The 16,296-nt window shown below is 41.7% G+C and overlaps 1 pseudogene across 1 annotated transcript; it reads right to left on the bottom strand.

Moving 5' to 3' along the window:
- Positions 1 to 4,426: 4,426 nt before the first annotated feature.
- LOC311147616 (COMM domain-containing protein 7-like) lies at positions 4,427 to 15,985 on the bottom strand (annotated as a pseudogene). The gene is made up of 9 exons: positions 15,921 to 15,985; positions 15,581 to 15,644; positions 15,002 to 15,055; positions 14,699 to 14,881; positions 13,016 to 13,033; positions 12,765 to 12,802; positions 12,530 to 12,677; positions 4,618 to 4,664; positions 4,427 to 4,503 (listed from the first exon to the last, which is right to left on the bottom strand). The product of its transcript is annotated as a COMM domain-containing protein 7-like (transcript).
- Between the last annotated feature and the right edge of the window lie 311 nt (positions 15,986 to 16,296).

Here is a 16,296-nt window from a genome sequence, read left to right as displayed (position 1 = left end):
AACACCATGGGACCATACAGCCATCATACCGCTCAGGAAGGAGACGTGTTCTGTCTCCTAGAGATGAACGTACTTTGGTGCGAAAAGTGCAAATCAATCCCAGAACAACAGCAAAGGACCTTGTGAAGATGCTGGAGGAAACAGGTACAAATGTATCTATATCCACAGGAAAATGAGTCCTATATCGACATAACGTGAAAGGCCGCTCAGCAAGGAAGAAGCCACTGCTCCAAAACCGCCATAAAAAAGCTAGACTACTGTTTGCAACTGCACATGGGGACAAAGATCATACTTTTTGGAGAAATGTCCTCTGGTCTGATGAAACAAAAATCGACCTGTTTGGCCATAATGACCATCGTTATGTTTGGAGGAAAAAGGGAGACGCTTGCAAGCCGAAGAACACCATCCCAACCGTGAAGCACGGGGGTGGCAGCATCATGCTGTGGGGGTGCTTTGCTGCAGGAGGGACTGGTGCACTTCACAAAATAGATGGCATCATGAGGAAGGAAAATTATGTGGATATATTGATGCAACATCTCAAGACATCAGTCAGGAAGTTAAAGCATGGTCGCAAATGGGTCTTCCAAATGGACAATGACCCCAAGCATACTTCCAAAGTTGTGGCAAAATGGTTTAAGGACAACAAAGTCAAGGTATTGGAGTGGCCATCACAAAGCCCTGACCTCAGTCCTATAGAACATGTGTGGGCAGAACTGAAAAAGCGCGTGCGAGCAAGGAGGCCTACACACCTCACTCAGTTACACCAGCTCTGTCAGGAGGAATGGGCCAAAATTCACCCAACTTATTGTGGGAAGCTTGTGGAAGGCTACCCAAAACGTTTGACCCAAGTTAAACAATTTAAAGGCAATGCTACCAAATACTAATTGAGTGTATGTAAACTTCTGACCCACTGGGAATGTGATGAAAGAAATAAAAGCTGAAATAAATCACTCTCTACAATTATTCTGACATTTCACATTCTTAAAATAAAGTGGTGATCCTAACTGACCTAAGACAGGGAATTTTTACTAGGATGAAATGTCAGGAATTGTGAAAAACTGAGTTTAAATGTATTTGGCTAAGGTGTATGTAAACTTCCGACTTCAACTGTACATGGTATATGAATGGGAATAACGAAAAGGGAAAGAATTATACAAGTGAGAATGAGAGAAGGGAGAATAGCTATGTTTCCATTAACTTGTCCATGATTTTTTGGTCGCCATTTATAAAGTTCGCATAGAAAATAGATGCAACAATTGCCTGCTACGGTGCGTTTCCACTGAACGGTCTTGTGTCGATAAAAACAGCTGCCAACGTATCACCACTGTCCGTGCCATGGTGAGACTTGACTTGCACTCCTGTAGATCTGAAATAGTTGAATGGCGAAACTTGCATCAAGCCAACTAGAAAAGCAAGGGGAAGCAATTCAGGCAATCTTGAAACTCAAGACAATCCTTGTCCTGCAAAGAAGTTGAAAAATAGATTTAGCAAGCAGTAGGAATTTAGAATGAAATGTGGAGTAGAGCTTTATAGTTACGTGATGAAATCATGTCCCCCACGTACCTTCAAAATTATTCGGCAATCATAATTTATTCGAAAAACACCGGTTCTATCTTTTGTCGCAATAAAGTTTGACAAAAGAAAAATCCACCCGTAGAATGGATTTAAAATGTTGTTGATCTTTACAACATTTCTCCTGTAACTGCCGTTTCCAGAGGGGTGAAGACTGAAGAGGGAGAGTGAGATTATAACCCAGATTTTAGGAGAAGGCCTGGAACTAGAGAAAGTGAAAGACGGTGAGTGAGTAAAACTAAGACCAGAAGATTCATAAAGTAAAGACATCAAACCCAAGATGAATGAATGTGTATCAAATGAATTGGTGACATCATTAAACGTGCAGAGCCATGCCTGATAATGTAAAAAACTATAGGCTACCTTGATTATATACATTCAAGGAGACAAAGACATGGCATTTTCCCCAAGCTTGTATTTCTCCAAAAACAAAACAAATATTCTGCTCAACATCCTATTGGTTAGTATGACAATGTAACCATCAAGCAATGCAGGCAGTGTTAGGTTGTTGTTTTCTGCTTCGAGCTCTTATTCGCAAAACACTTACAAAACGTTTAATGAATGCAGAATGCCCACAAATGACAGGCCATTGCTGCAGGCCCAAATGACAGTATCAAATATTTCCTTTTAGGGAAATGGATGGGTGTAAATTAGGATGGAATGACAACTAGTATACACATGCTCCTCTCTACAGTGTATTTGGCTCCCTATCATTGTATCTCATTATGGTGTCAGTGGAATAGCTACTGAAACATGTTATTAGAGCCAATTCAATAGTATCTTCTATGTCAGCGTAATAGCTGACTATCTTGTTGTGTAATTGTCTGAGGGTATTGTTCTGAATTTCTAGCATTCATTCATCATTATGTGAATACCTACATCAGACCAATATGACATCTGAATACTTAATAAAATATATAAAATAAGTGCAAGTGTGAATCCAGTCCATTTGCTTTTGTTGAAAATGAACTGAAGCAAATCTTTAATACAAATGATTAAGGATTGCAACAAAAAAAAAACAGTTACAGTGGGGAAAAAAAGTATTTAGTCAGCCACCAATTGTGCAAGTTCTCCCACTTAAAAAGATGAGAGAGGCCTGTAATTTTCATCATAGGTACATAGGTACACGTCAACTATGACAGACAAAATGAGAAAAGAAAATCCAGAAAATCACATTGTAGGATTTTTAATGAATTTATTTGCAAATTATGGTGGAAAATAAGTATTTGGTCAATAACAAAAGTTGCTCAATACTTTGTTATATACCCTTTGTTGGCAATGACACAGGTCAAACGTTTTCTGTAAGTCTTCACAAGGTTTTCACACACTGTTGCTGGTATTTTGGCCCATTCCTCCACGCAGATCTCCTCTAGAGCAGTGATGTTTTGGGGCTGTCGCTGGGCAACACAGACTTTCAACTCCCTCCAAAGATTTTCTATGGGGTTGAGATCTGGAGACTGGCTAGGCCACTCCAGGACCTTGAAATGCTTCTTACGAAGCCACTCCTTCGTTGCCCGGGCGGTGTGTTTGGGATCATTGTCATGCTGAAAGACCCAGCCACGTTTCATCTTCAATGCCCTTGCTGATGGAAGGAGGTTTTCACTCAAAATCTCATGATACATGGCCCCATTCATTCTTTCCTTTACACGGATCAGTCGTCCTGGTCCCTTTGCAGAAAAACAGCCCCAAAGCATGATGTTTCCACCCCCATGCTTCACAGTAGGTATGGTGTTCTTTGGATGCAACTCAGCATTCTTTGTCCTCCAAACACGACGAGTTGAGTTTTTACCAAAAAGTTATATTTTGGTTTCATCTGACCATATGACATTCTCCCAATCCTCTTCTGGATCATCCAAATGCACTTTAGCAAACTTCAGACGGGCCTGGACATGTACTGGCTTAAGCAGGGGGAACTGCAGGATTTGAGTCCCTGGCGGCGTAGTGTGTTACTGATGGTAGGCTTTGTTACTTTGGTCCCAGCTCTCTGCAGGTCATTCACTAGGTCCCCCCGTGTGGTTCTGGGATTTTTGCTCACCGTTCTTGTGATCATTTTGACCCCACGGGGTGAGATCTTGCGTGGAGCCCCAGATCGAGGGAGATTATCAGTGGTCTTGTATGTCTTCCATTTCCTAATAATTGCTCCCACAGTTGATTTCTTCAAACCAAGCTGCTTACCTATTGCAGATTCAGTCTTCCCAGCCTGGTGCAGGTCTACAATTTTGTTTCTGGTGTCCTTTGACAGCTCTTTGGTCTTGGCCATAGTGGAGTTTGGAGTGTGACTGTTTGAGGTTGTGGACTGAAAAAAAATTCTCATTTTGTCTGTCATAGTTGACGTGTACCTATGATGAAAATTACAGGCCTCTCTCATCTTTTTAAGTGGGAGAACTTGCACAATTGGTGGCTGACTAAATACTTTTTTTCCCCACTGTACATGTATGCCTCACATCACTTGTAGTGACAGCCAATGGAATTAAAGTAATTGGGTTACAATTTAATACTCTCTCAAAACACACCCGCGAACAGTTACTCACACACACAAAATCTCTACTGCGAAACAATTGTGCACGTTTCAAAAGACAAATATTGAAATCTTTCAATGGTATTCGAGAATCTGGAAGATCCCTTCAGATTCTGTATGTTCTATTATGAACTCCTTGTATGTCCCACATTGCACTCTATTCTCTATATAGTGCACTCCTTTGCCCCTGTTCAAAAGTAGTGCCCTATAAGGGGAATAGTGTGCCATTTCGGGCAGACCCAGTGTCAATCACTGTCGCTGGCATCTCCACTCATGTTTTCTCCTGTCCCTCCAGGACACATATTCAGTACATTCTCATGCTACTGGCGATAAGGCTCAGCTGAAACAGTCCATACTGGCTTTGGCCCTCTCCATTTCATGGAGGAAGTTGTAAAACTGGGGGAGGGTCAACTCTGAAGAAAGAACAAAAAAACTGACCAAATCTGTCAATGACACCAAGAACAATAGGCAAAGTGAACCAATGACATGTTGACTGGAAAATGGTACAGCCAGAGTAAGAGACTCACCCATGTAGACATTTTCAGTTGTTCCCCTTTCTGATGACCAACTTAAACTGGAAGAGACGTAGAGATACAGTGGGGGAAAAAAGTATTTAGTCAGCCACCAATTGTGCAAGTTCTCCCACTTAAAAAGATGAGAGAGGCCTGTAATTTTCATCATAGGTACACGTCAACTATGACAGACAAATTGAGAAAAAGAAATCCAGAAAATCACATTGCTGGATTTTTTATGAATTTATTTGCAAATTATGGTGGAAAATAAATATTTGGTCCCCTACAAACAAGCAAGATTTCTGGCTCTCACAGACCTGTAACTTCTTCTTTAAGAGGCTCCTCTGTCCTCCACTCGTTACCTGTATTAATGGCACCTGTTTGAACTTGTTATCAGTATAAAAGACACCTGTCCACAACCTCAAACAGTCACACTCCAAACTCCACTATGGCCAAGACCAAAGAGCTGTCAAAGGACACCAGAAACAAAATTGTAGACCTGCACCAGGCTGGGAAGACTGAATCTGCAATAGGTAAGCAGCTTGGTTTGAAGAAATCAACTGTGGGAGCAATTATTAGGAAATGGAAGACATACAAGACCACTGATAATCTCCCTCGATCTGGGGCTCCACGCAAGATCTCACCCCGTGGGGTCAAAATGATCACAAGAACGGTGAGCAAAAATCCCAGAACCACACGGGGGGACCTAGTGAATGACCTGCAGAGAGCTGGGACCAAAGTAACAAAGCCTACCATCAGTAACACACTACGCCGCCAGGGACTCAAATCCTGCAGTTCCCCCTGCTTAAGCCAGTACATGTCCAGGCCCGTCTGAAGTTTGCTAAAGTGCATTTGGATGATCCAGAAGAGGATTGGGAGAATGTCATATGGTCAGATGAAACCAAAATATAACTTTTTGGTAAAAACACAACTCGTCGTGTTTGGAGGACAAAGAATGCTGAGTTGCATCCAAAGAACACCATACCTACTGTGAAGTATGGGGGTGGAAACATCATGCTTTGGGGCTGTTTTTCTGCAAAGGGACCAGGACGACTGATCCGTGTAAAGGAAAGAATGAATGGGGCCATGTATCGTGAGATTTTGAGTGAAAACCTCCTTCCATCAGCAAGGGCATTGAAGATGAAACGTGGCTGGGTCATTCAGCATGACAATGATCCCAAACACACCGCCCGGGCAACGAAGGAGTGGCTTCGTAAGAAGCATTTCAAGGTCCTGGAGTGGCCTAGCCAGTCTCCAGATCTCAACCCCATAGAAAATCTTTGGAGGGAGTTGAAAGTCCGTGTTGCCCAGCGACAGCCCCAAAACATCACTGCTCTAGAGGAGATCTGCATGGAGGAATGGGCCAAAATACCAGCAACAGTGTGTGAAAACCTTGTGAAGACTTACAGAAAACATTTGACCTGTGTCATTGCCAACAAAGGGTATATAACAAAGTATTGAGAAACTTTTGTTATTGACCAAATACTTATTTTCCACCATAATTTGCAAATAAATTCATAAAAAATCCTACAATGTGATTTTCTGGATTTTTTTTCTCAATTTGTCTGTCATAGTTGACGTGTACCTATGATGAAAATTACAGGCCTCTCTCATCTTTTTAAGTGGGAGAACATGCACAATTGGTGGCTGACTAAATACTTTTTTTCCCCACTGTATTTTCAAATAGTGTAGTAGAACACAGCAAATACTAAACATGGGTAGGACAGATTCTGTATACTGTGCTAGTCAGGGTTACTAGTCACCTGTCCAAAATTGTAATCAGTAACGGAACTTTTGGATTACCCAAACTCAGTAACGTAATCTGATTATTTTCCCTCTAAGAGGCATTAGAAGAGGACAAATTAATATTACCAATTTAATGACATATATTGCAGGATAAATAAATGTTAGAGTTTACATAGCTGGCCATTAATGGGATGTTGCATTTTACTTTATGGGTTGGTTATGTAGGCTTCTTCTAACCCATTGCTTTCAACTACAGATAATAATATGATTAGGCTATATCTTTACATTAAAAAACAAAGTCTGTCAGATTTCCAGTCATTCCAATTAATGTAATACCCCTTGATCTTCAAGAATATGATTTGGAAATATGGAGATATAGATCAGACAAATTGTTTTACCTGAGCATAATTGTTTTGGGGGAAACTCAGTCGGGGTTTCAACTTACTGTTAAGAGTTATAATAGAAGGATTCACAAGGTGACATTTCGAAATGTTGTTGTGCATCATCAGTTTTTCTCTTGTAATGTCAGTCACTCAATTAGCAAACCATTTTTTGATTGGTAAATTAAGTCTAGCCAGCTATCTAAACTTGTATTAATCATGGCCGAATACAGACCTGGCACGCAAGGCACGTGCCCAGGGGCCCTGACCTCCAGGGGGCCACATTGATTTTGTTAGTTACTCTCACTTAGATATCATTAACACGGCATAAGTCATGGCAAAATGTGTAGAATTGCAGGAAATTAGCTTCAAAACTGCAACATTTTCTCTACACCCCATGGCAAATTGTGTAGAATTGCAGGAAATGTACTTTCTCTCTGCCGTCATGAGGGGGGGCGACTAAAGTGTTTTGCCCGCGAGGTGGGGGGCCCCCATCCAAATGTTGCTTAGGGCCACCAAATGGCTAGGGCCGGCCCTGAATCAGCTACCCAACCAAGGCAGGGCCCCCCAGTTACCCACGTGGGCCCCCTACCTTTTTCCCTCCCCCCATCTGATGACTAGCAGAAACAATGCTAACTGTGCCACTAGAGATCCTGGTTCGAATCCAGGCTCTGTCGCAGCCGGCCGCGACCGGGAGACTCATGGGCGGCGCACAATTGGCCCAGCGTCGTCCAGGGTAGGGGAGGGAATGGCCGGCAGGGATGTAGCTCAGTTGATAGAGCATGGCGTTTGCAATGCCAGGGTTGTGGGTTCGATTCCCACGGGGGGCCAGTATAAAAAAATATGTATTCACTAACTGTAAGTCGCTCTGGATAAGAGCGTCTGCTAAATGACTAAAATGTAAATGTAATCATCTAGTTTTTCAAAAGTATCTGTAATTCGATTACAATATTTCTGCTTGTAATGGATTACAGTTACTGTTTTTTTGTAATCCGTTACTCACCAACACTGGTGCTAGTAATGTGCTCATGCTATGCTCCTTCAAATCAAAACCAAAAATGTTTTGTCGCATGCGCCGAATAAAACAAGTGTATACTTTACCATGAAATGCTTATTTACGAGCCCTTTCCCAACAATGCAGTTAAAAAGTATGAAAATGTACAAATAGATACAAATAAAATAGTAACACAATAAAATAACAATAACGAGGCTATAAACAGGCTATATTTACATTTTACATTTACGTCATTTAGCAGACGCTCTTATCCAGAGCGACTTACAAATTGGTGCATTCACCTTATAGCCAGTGGGATAACCACTTTACAATGTTTTTTTTGTGTGTTTATTTTATTTATTTATTTATTTATTTATTTTGGGGGGGGGGGGTTGGGGTAAGGGGGGGGGTAGAAGGATTACTTTATCCTATCCCAGGTATTCCTTAAAGAGGTGGGGTTTCAAATGTCTCCGGAAGGTGGTGAGTGACTCCGCTGTCCTGGCCACCACTATATATAAGGAGTACTGGTACTGAGTCAGTGTACTGGGGTACGAGGTAGTTGGGGTGATTGATTGAGGTGATTGATTGAGGTAATATGTACATGTAGGTTTGATTAGGTGATTGATTGAAGTACTATGTACATGTAGGTAGGGGGTGAAAAGCAGAAAGTCTGAGTAGCCGTTTAATTAACTGTTCAGCATTCTTATGGCTTTGGGGTAGAAGCTGTTTCGGAGCCTTTTGGTCTCAGACTTGGCAGTCCGGTACCTCTTGCTGTACGGTAGCAGTGACTGTGACTTGGGTGGCTGGAGTCTGACAATTTTTAGGGCCTTCCTCCTTCAGAGTGTTACTTTCACTATGTGTGGACATATTTCTGTCTACAAATCAAAGTGGCTGAAGCCATGGGAGAAAGTCAGTACTTAGCAGGCCGCAGGAATTCTGACACACGTAGGAAAACAGACAACGAAAACTAGAGGCTAAAGGCTAGGCGAACTGAACGAGTTTGCTAACATACTCCCTTAAAAGACCTTCCCTTGAAAAATAAGAAAAAAAACGACAATATTACAGTTTGTCCATCTTGAGACGCCATAGCCAGTGAGACTGTCTCAAAATAGTCCGAATTCATCTAAGATAACTCTGCGTTTTTGGCGAGGAAATCGTAATCACGCAATTTTAAATCTAACTAAGATGTTTGGTGCAGTATTTCTCAAGTGAAAAAATCTACATTAAAATGTTTCATTGCTCATTGAATGACAACAAACAGTTGGACAATCACTGACGAAGGGACTTCGGTTTGCCTCAAGAAAAATGTTTGTATTCACGAACATCCGAACAAACCCTTGCCGAAGACCAAAACGTCACAAAATGTCATCATAATATATGCACGAACTGTTACGAACTTTTTCGGATGGGAAACATGCAGACGCCTTAAGTCTGTCGTCATAGTGATCTATCACTCCCTCGGTCTATCAGTTAGCCCATAAAACTGGAAAATGTATCATTCAAACTTCTATCAATCTTAAAATAATCATTATTTTAACCTCTAAGCTATGAGTATGGTCTAGACCAGGGTTCTTCAATTCCGGTCCTGGAGGGCCGAAACACCTCTGTTTTTCATCCTCTCCTTCTAATCAGGGGCTAATTCAGACCTGGGACACCAGGTGAGTGCAATTAACTACCAGGTAGAAATAAAAAACAGAAGTGTTTCGGCCCTCCAGGACCGGAATTGAAGAACCCTGGTCTAGACAGTAGATACACACGTAATAAAAAATTTCTTTGCCATACAGTACCAGTCAAAAGTTTGGACACACCTACTCATTCAAGGGTTTTTCTTAATTGTTTTACTATTTTCTACATTGTAAAATAATAGTTAAGACATCAAAACTATGAAATAACACATATGGAATCATGTAGTAACCAAAAATGTGTTAAACAAATCAAAATATATTTTATATTTGAGATTCTTCAAATAGCCACCCTTTGCCTTGACAGCTTTGCAAACTCTTGGCAGTCTCTCAACCAGCTTCTCCTGGAATGATTTTCCAACAGTCTTGAAGGAGTTCCCACATATGCTGAGCACTTGTTGGCTGCTTTTCCTTCACTCTGCCGTCCGACTCATCCCAAACCATCTCAATTGGGTTGAGGTCGGGGGATTGTGGAGGCCAGGTCATCTGATGCAGCACTCCATCACTCTCCTTCTTGGTAAAATAGCCCTTACACAGCCTGGAGGTGTGTTGGGTCACTGTCCTGTTGAAAAACAAATGATAGTCCCACTAAGCCCAAACCAGATGGGATGGCGTATCACTGCAGAATGCGTGCTCTTCACATATCAATCCCGGTTTCAACTGTACCAGGCAGATGGCAGACAGCGCGCATGGGGTTGTGTCGGCGAGCGGTTTGCTGATGTCAACGTTGTGAACAAAGTGCCCCATGGTGGCAGTGGGGTTATGGTATGGGCAGGCATAAGCTACGGAAAACGAACACAATTGCATTTTATCGATGGCAGTTTGAATGCACAGAGATCCTGAGGCCCATTGTCGTACCATTCATCCGCCGCCGTCACCTCATGTTTCAGCATGATAATGCACAGCCCCATGTCGCAAGGATATGTACACAATTCCTGAAAGCTGAAAATGTCCCAGTTCTTCCATGGCCTGATACTCACCAGACATGTCACCCATTGAGCATGTTTGGGATGCTCTGGATTGACGTGTACAACAGCGTGTTCCAGTTCCCGCAAATATCCAGCAACTTCGCGCAGCCATTGAAGAGGTGTGGGACAACATTCCACAGGCCACAATCAACAGCCTGATCAACTCTATACGAAGGAGATGTGTCGCACTGAATGAGGCAAATGGTGGTCACACCAGATACTGACTGGTTTTCTGATCTACATTTTTTGAAAGGTATCTGCTACCAACAGATGCATATCTGTATTCCCAGTCACATGAAACCCATAGTTTAGTGCCTAATTTATTTATTTCAATTGACTGATTTCCTTATATGAACTGTAACTAAAATCTTAGAAATTGTTGCCTTCATATTTTGGTTCAGTACAAATGAGTGAAACACACATCTACAGTGAGGGAAAAAAGTATTTGATCCCCTGCTGATTTTGTACATTTGCCCACTGACAAAGACATGATCAGTCTATACTTTTAATGGTAGGTTTATTTGAACAGTGAGAGACAGAATAACAACAAAAAATTCCAGAAAAACACATGTAAAAAATATTATGAATTGATTTGCATTTTAATGAGGGAAATAAATATTTGACCCCTCTGCAAAACATGACTTAGTACTTGGTGGCAAAACCCTTGCTGGCAATCACAGAGGTCAGACGTTTCTTGTAGTTGGCTACCAGGTTTGCACACATCTCAGGAGGGATTTTTACATTTACATTTTAGTCATTTAGCAGACACTCTTATCCAGAGCGACTTACATGAGCAATTAGGGTTAAGTGCCTTGCTTAAGGGCACATCGACAGATTTTTCACCTAGTCGGCTCGGGGATTAGAACCAGCGACCTTTCGGTTACTGGCACAACGCTCTTACCCACTAAGCTACCTGCCGCCCTGTCCCACTCCTCTTTGCAGATCTTCTCCAAGTCATTAAGGTTTCGAGCCTGAGGTTTGGCAACTAGAATCTTCAGCTCCCAGATTTTCTATGGGATTAAGGTCTGGAGACTGGCTAGGCCACTCCAGGACCTTAATGTGCTTCTTCTTGAGCCACTCCTTTGTTGCCTTGGCCGTGTGTTTTGGGTCATTGTTATGCTGGAATACCCATCCACAACCAATTTTCAATGCCCCGGCTGAGGGAAGGAGGTTCTCACCCAAGATTTGATGGTACATGGCGCCGTCCATCATGCCTTTGATGCGGTGAAGTTGTCCTGTCCTCTTAGCAGAAAAACACCCCCAAAGCATAAGCTCAATTTTGGTCTCATCTGACCACATCACTTTCACCCAGTTCTCCTCGGAATCATTCAGATGTTCATTGGCAAACTTCAGACGGGCCTGTATATGTGCTTTCTTGAGCAGGGGGGCCTTGGGGGCGCTGCAGGATTTCAGTCCTTCACGGCGTAGTGTGTTACCAATTGTTTTCTTGGTGACTATGGTCCCAGCTACCTTGAGATCATTGACAAGATCCTCCCGTGTAGTTCTGGGCTGATTCCTCACTGTTCTCATGATCATTGCAACTCCACGAGGTGAGATCTTGCATGGAGCCCCAGGCCGAGGGAGATTGACAGTGCTTTTGTGTTTCTTCCATTTGCGAATAATCGCACCAACTGTTGTCACCTTCTCACCAAGCTGCTTGGCGATGGTCTTGTAGCCCATTCCAGCCTTGTGTAGGTCTACAATCTTGTCCCTGACATCCTTGGAGAGCTCTTTGGTCTTGGCCATGGTGGAGAGTTTGGAATCTGATTGATTGATTGCTTCTGTGGACAGGTGTCTTTTATACAGGTAACAAGCTGAGATTAGGAGCACTCCCTTTAAGAGTGTGCTCCTAATCTCAGCTCGTTACCTGTATAAAAGACACCTGGTAGCCAGAAATCTTTCTGATTGAGAGGAGGTCAAATACTTATTTCCCTCATTAAAATGCAAATCAATTTATAACATTTTTGACATGCGTTTTTCTGGATTGTTTTGTTGTTATTCTGTCTCTCACTGTTCAAATAAACCTACCATTAAAATTATAGACTCATCATTTCTTTGTCAGTGGGCAAATGTACAACATCAGCAGGGGATCAAATACTTTTTTCCCTCACTGTACATTATACGATAAGGGGAGGATTAAAAGAGTGGACCATTCACAAGGGAACTTATATACTGGTCTTCTATCCTATCTTTCATAAGGTTATTTGTCTTACCACCAAACTTCCACTCCATGTCGACCAGCTGGTTAACCATAAGAGTCTGCCTTACAGCCAGCCTGGACAACACAGGGTATTGGAATTTCCAACTGAAAAAATAATTCAATCAATTACATTTGTTCTCAATTCAATACTGACACAACATGGAGGATATGATAGTAAATGTTGTAACATACCTGTTGTGAAAAATGGGCTGCCTTGGCATCATTGAGTCCTATAAATTAAAATGTTATCGTTAAAGTTGTGCAGTGCAATGACACTGTAAAGCTCAGTACCAATATGGACTGTGGAAACTGGAGTATTTGCAGCTTTGATAGTGTACATGTGATTTATATATTACAACATACCTAAAGAGAAAAGGTCCTCTTCCTCTCCTCAGATTTTTCTTCAAGGCACCTATTGAGTTAGCATAAACTACAACACGTACTTTGTCCCTTTTAGGTTGCTGTAACCACACAATTAAATCGAACACATATTACACAGTGCATTTGGAAGGTATTCAGACCCCTTGACTTTTCCCACATTTTGTTAGGTTACAGTCTTATTCTAAAATTGATTAAATCGTTTTTTCCCCCTCATCAATCTACACACAATACCCCATAATGACAAAGTAAAAACAGGCTTTTAGAAATGTTTACACATTTATTTTAAAATAACAAATATATAAAAAAATAAAATTTCCATAAGTATTCAGACCCTTTACTCAGTACTTTGTTGAAGCACCTTTGGCAACGATTACAGCCGTGAGCCTTCTTGGGTATGATGCTACAAGCTTGGCACACCTGTATTTGGGGAGTTTCTTCCATTCTTCTCCGCAGTTCCTCTCAAACTGTCAGGTTGGGTGGGGTGCGTCGCTGCACAGCTATTTTCAGGTCTCTCCAGAGATGTTCGATCAGGTTCAATTCAGGGCTCTGGCTGAGCCACTCAAGGACATTCAGAGACTTGTTCCGAAGCCATTCCTGCCTTGTCTTGGCTGTGTGCTTAGGGTCGTTGTCCTGTTGGAAGGTGAACCTTCGCCCCAGTCTGAGGTCCTGAGCAGGTTTTCATCAAGGATCTCTCTGTACTTTGCTCCGTTCATCTTTACCTTGATCCAGACTAGTCTCCCAGTCCCCTGCCCCTGAAAAACATCCCCACAGCATGATGCTGCCACTACCATGCTTCATTCAGGCCAAAGAGTTCAATCTTGGTTACATCAGACCAGAGTCCTTTAGGTGCCTTTTGGCAAACTCCAAGCGGGCTGTCATATGCCTTTTACTGTGGAGTGGCTTCTGTCTGGCCACTCTACCATAAAGGCCTGATTGGTGGAGCGCGGCAGAGATGGTTGTCCTTCTGGAAGGTTCTCCCATCTCCACAGAGGAACTCTGGAACTCTGTCAGAGTGACCATCGGGTTCTTGGTCACCTCCCTGACCAAGGCCCTTCTCCCCTGATTGCTCAGTTTGGCCGGGTGGCCAGCTCTAAGAAGAGTCTTGGTGGTTCCAAACTTATTCCATTTAAGAATGATGGAGGCCACTGTGTTCTTGGGGACCTTCAATGCTGTATAAATGTTTTGGTACCCTTCCCCAGATCTGTGCCTCGACACAATCCTGTCTTGGAGCTCTACAGACAATTCCTTCGACCTCATGGCTTGGTTTTTGCTCTGACATGCACCGTCAACTGTGGGACCTTATATAGACAGGTGTGTACCTTTCCAAATCATGTCCAATCAATTGAATTTACCACAAGTGGACTCCAATCAAGTTGTAGAAACATCTCAAGGGTGATCAATGGAAACAGGATGCACCTGAGTTCAATTTCGAGTCTCATAGCAAAGGGTCTGAATACTTATGTAAATAATGTATTTCTGTTTTTTATTTTTAATAAATTAGCACAACTTTCTAAAAACCTGTTTTTGCTTTGTCGTTATGGGGTATTGTGTGTAGATTGATGAGGAAAAAATGTATTTAATCAATTTTAGAATAAGGCTGTAACATAACAAAATGTGGAAAAAGTCAAGGGGTCTGAATACTTTCCGAATACACTGTATATCGCTATGGTTCTAACAGTATGGACCAGAAGAAAGGCAATTTTCCTTGATATACTGACATCTAATATATGTGCTGGAATCTTTACCATGTTTAGGTGTATTTCATGTTGTATACACAAGTTATTTCTAAATCTCTTTATTTGTGAGTGCTGTCTGTCAGTCTCACCATGGGGAAGCAGCATGACACTCTTCATAAGGTTTCTCAGAAGGCCTGCACTCATCCCATTCTCCTCTGCAAAGTCACTCAGCTGCTGCAAGAGCCTGTCCGTCTGCACATACACACCACAACGAATGAAGGAAACACAGTCAAGTGGCTGTCTGTTCACACATTCAGCACACAATTAATGATACATTAATGTCTGTCTGTCTGTGCCCATGAGTGTGTTTACCTCTTTTGGCTCCAACAGGATATTGAAAAGAATGTCAGTCAGACTTATGAATTGCTGCAGAGAAACAGTAAAAAAAATACAGTGTTTATTGGCCTATTCAATACATTGATTCATAGTTGCCATATATCTACTTTGTTGTCAGGTAAGGTCGGCCAGACCTCATTTGAATCATGAATCATGTGACACTAGCTAGTCGTGTGACCTGGGACGTGTATAGCCTAACTACACACATTTTGAAACATTGCATCATACTAAAAACAGAAATTAGTTAGGCTTTAAGTCAATTCATCAGGACAAGCAAGCATACAGCTAACAATTGCAGGCAACTGGGGTGTATTCATTACGAATACCTTTTACCATTTAATAACCACACGGAAGCAAACAGAGCAAAACGAGAGCTTCTATTGGACAAATTCAGGTAGGTCCCTCCCTGTTTCGTTCCGTTTACGTTTAAGAAACGTTTTGCAACAGAATAGGCCGAATGAATATACCACTGCAGTGTGTATAGCTAACGTTACAGTTAGCTCACTGTTCTTAGTTCATGCTCAAAATGACCATTTCACGTTATCGAATGCTCACCTGTTCGTTTAATTTGTTCAAGTTCTGAAAGTCATTATCTTTAGTAAATTGAAGTTGCTGTCGTCTAGTTCAGTGACCGGTAAACTCATAGTAAGTTATCTTGCTATTCAACTCAGCGCATTCGATATTTTCTTATTCTATGGTATTATTGTGGTCCGCAAACAAACGTTAGAGGTGCATGCCGCCACCTACTGGATGGGGTGAAAACTGATCAACTTTAGCGCATTAAATAATAAGGGAATGATGAAAAACATACTCCTAATATCCCAAAAGTAAACTAAAAATATATATATATATTTTGCTCCTTAAGTTGGATTCTGATGTCCCATCAGATCCCTACACAGGCTCAGGAGCCTGAGAGGGGGGAACATCTTCATTCAGTATTCCCTGCAACGTTTTGGCCATAAAGTCTGTTTTTCCCAATGATGTATGTAAACCCTGGATTGCTAATGCTATGTATTGGCCATTGAGAGGCATTGAAGCCACTGGTTGGCCATATTGGCACTCCCCAGTATGAGCAGTCCTCCATAGGAATGAATGTAATTCTACAGTATTTCAATTAAATAGGGAAAAATTACATTTATTTACATATTTTTGTTTTTGTAGTGGGGACAGTAACATTAGTAATAAAAAATACATATACTTTAAGGAAACATTTGCATTTTATGTTAAGCTCACATAATATAATTGAAAATTATGCATTATGGTGTATGTAA

Source organism: Coregonus lavaretus (genome assembly GCF_964263955.1).
Source record: "Coregonus lavaretus genome assembly, chromosome: 20".
Classification (NCBI taxonomy): Eukaryota; Metazoa; Chordata; class Actinopteri; order Salmoniformes; family Salmonidae; genus Coregonus; species Coregonus lavaretus.
The sequence above is the reverse complement of the archived record's forward strand: the minus strand, read 5'-3'. Positions and strand labels throughout refer to the sequence as shown.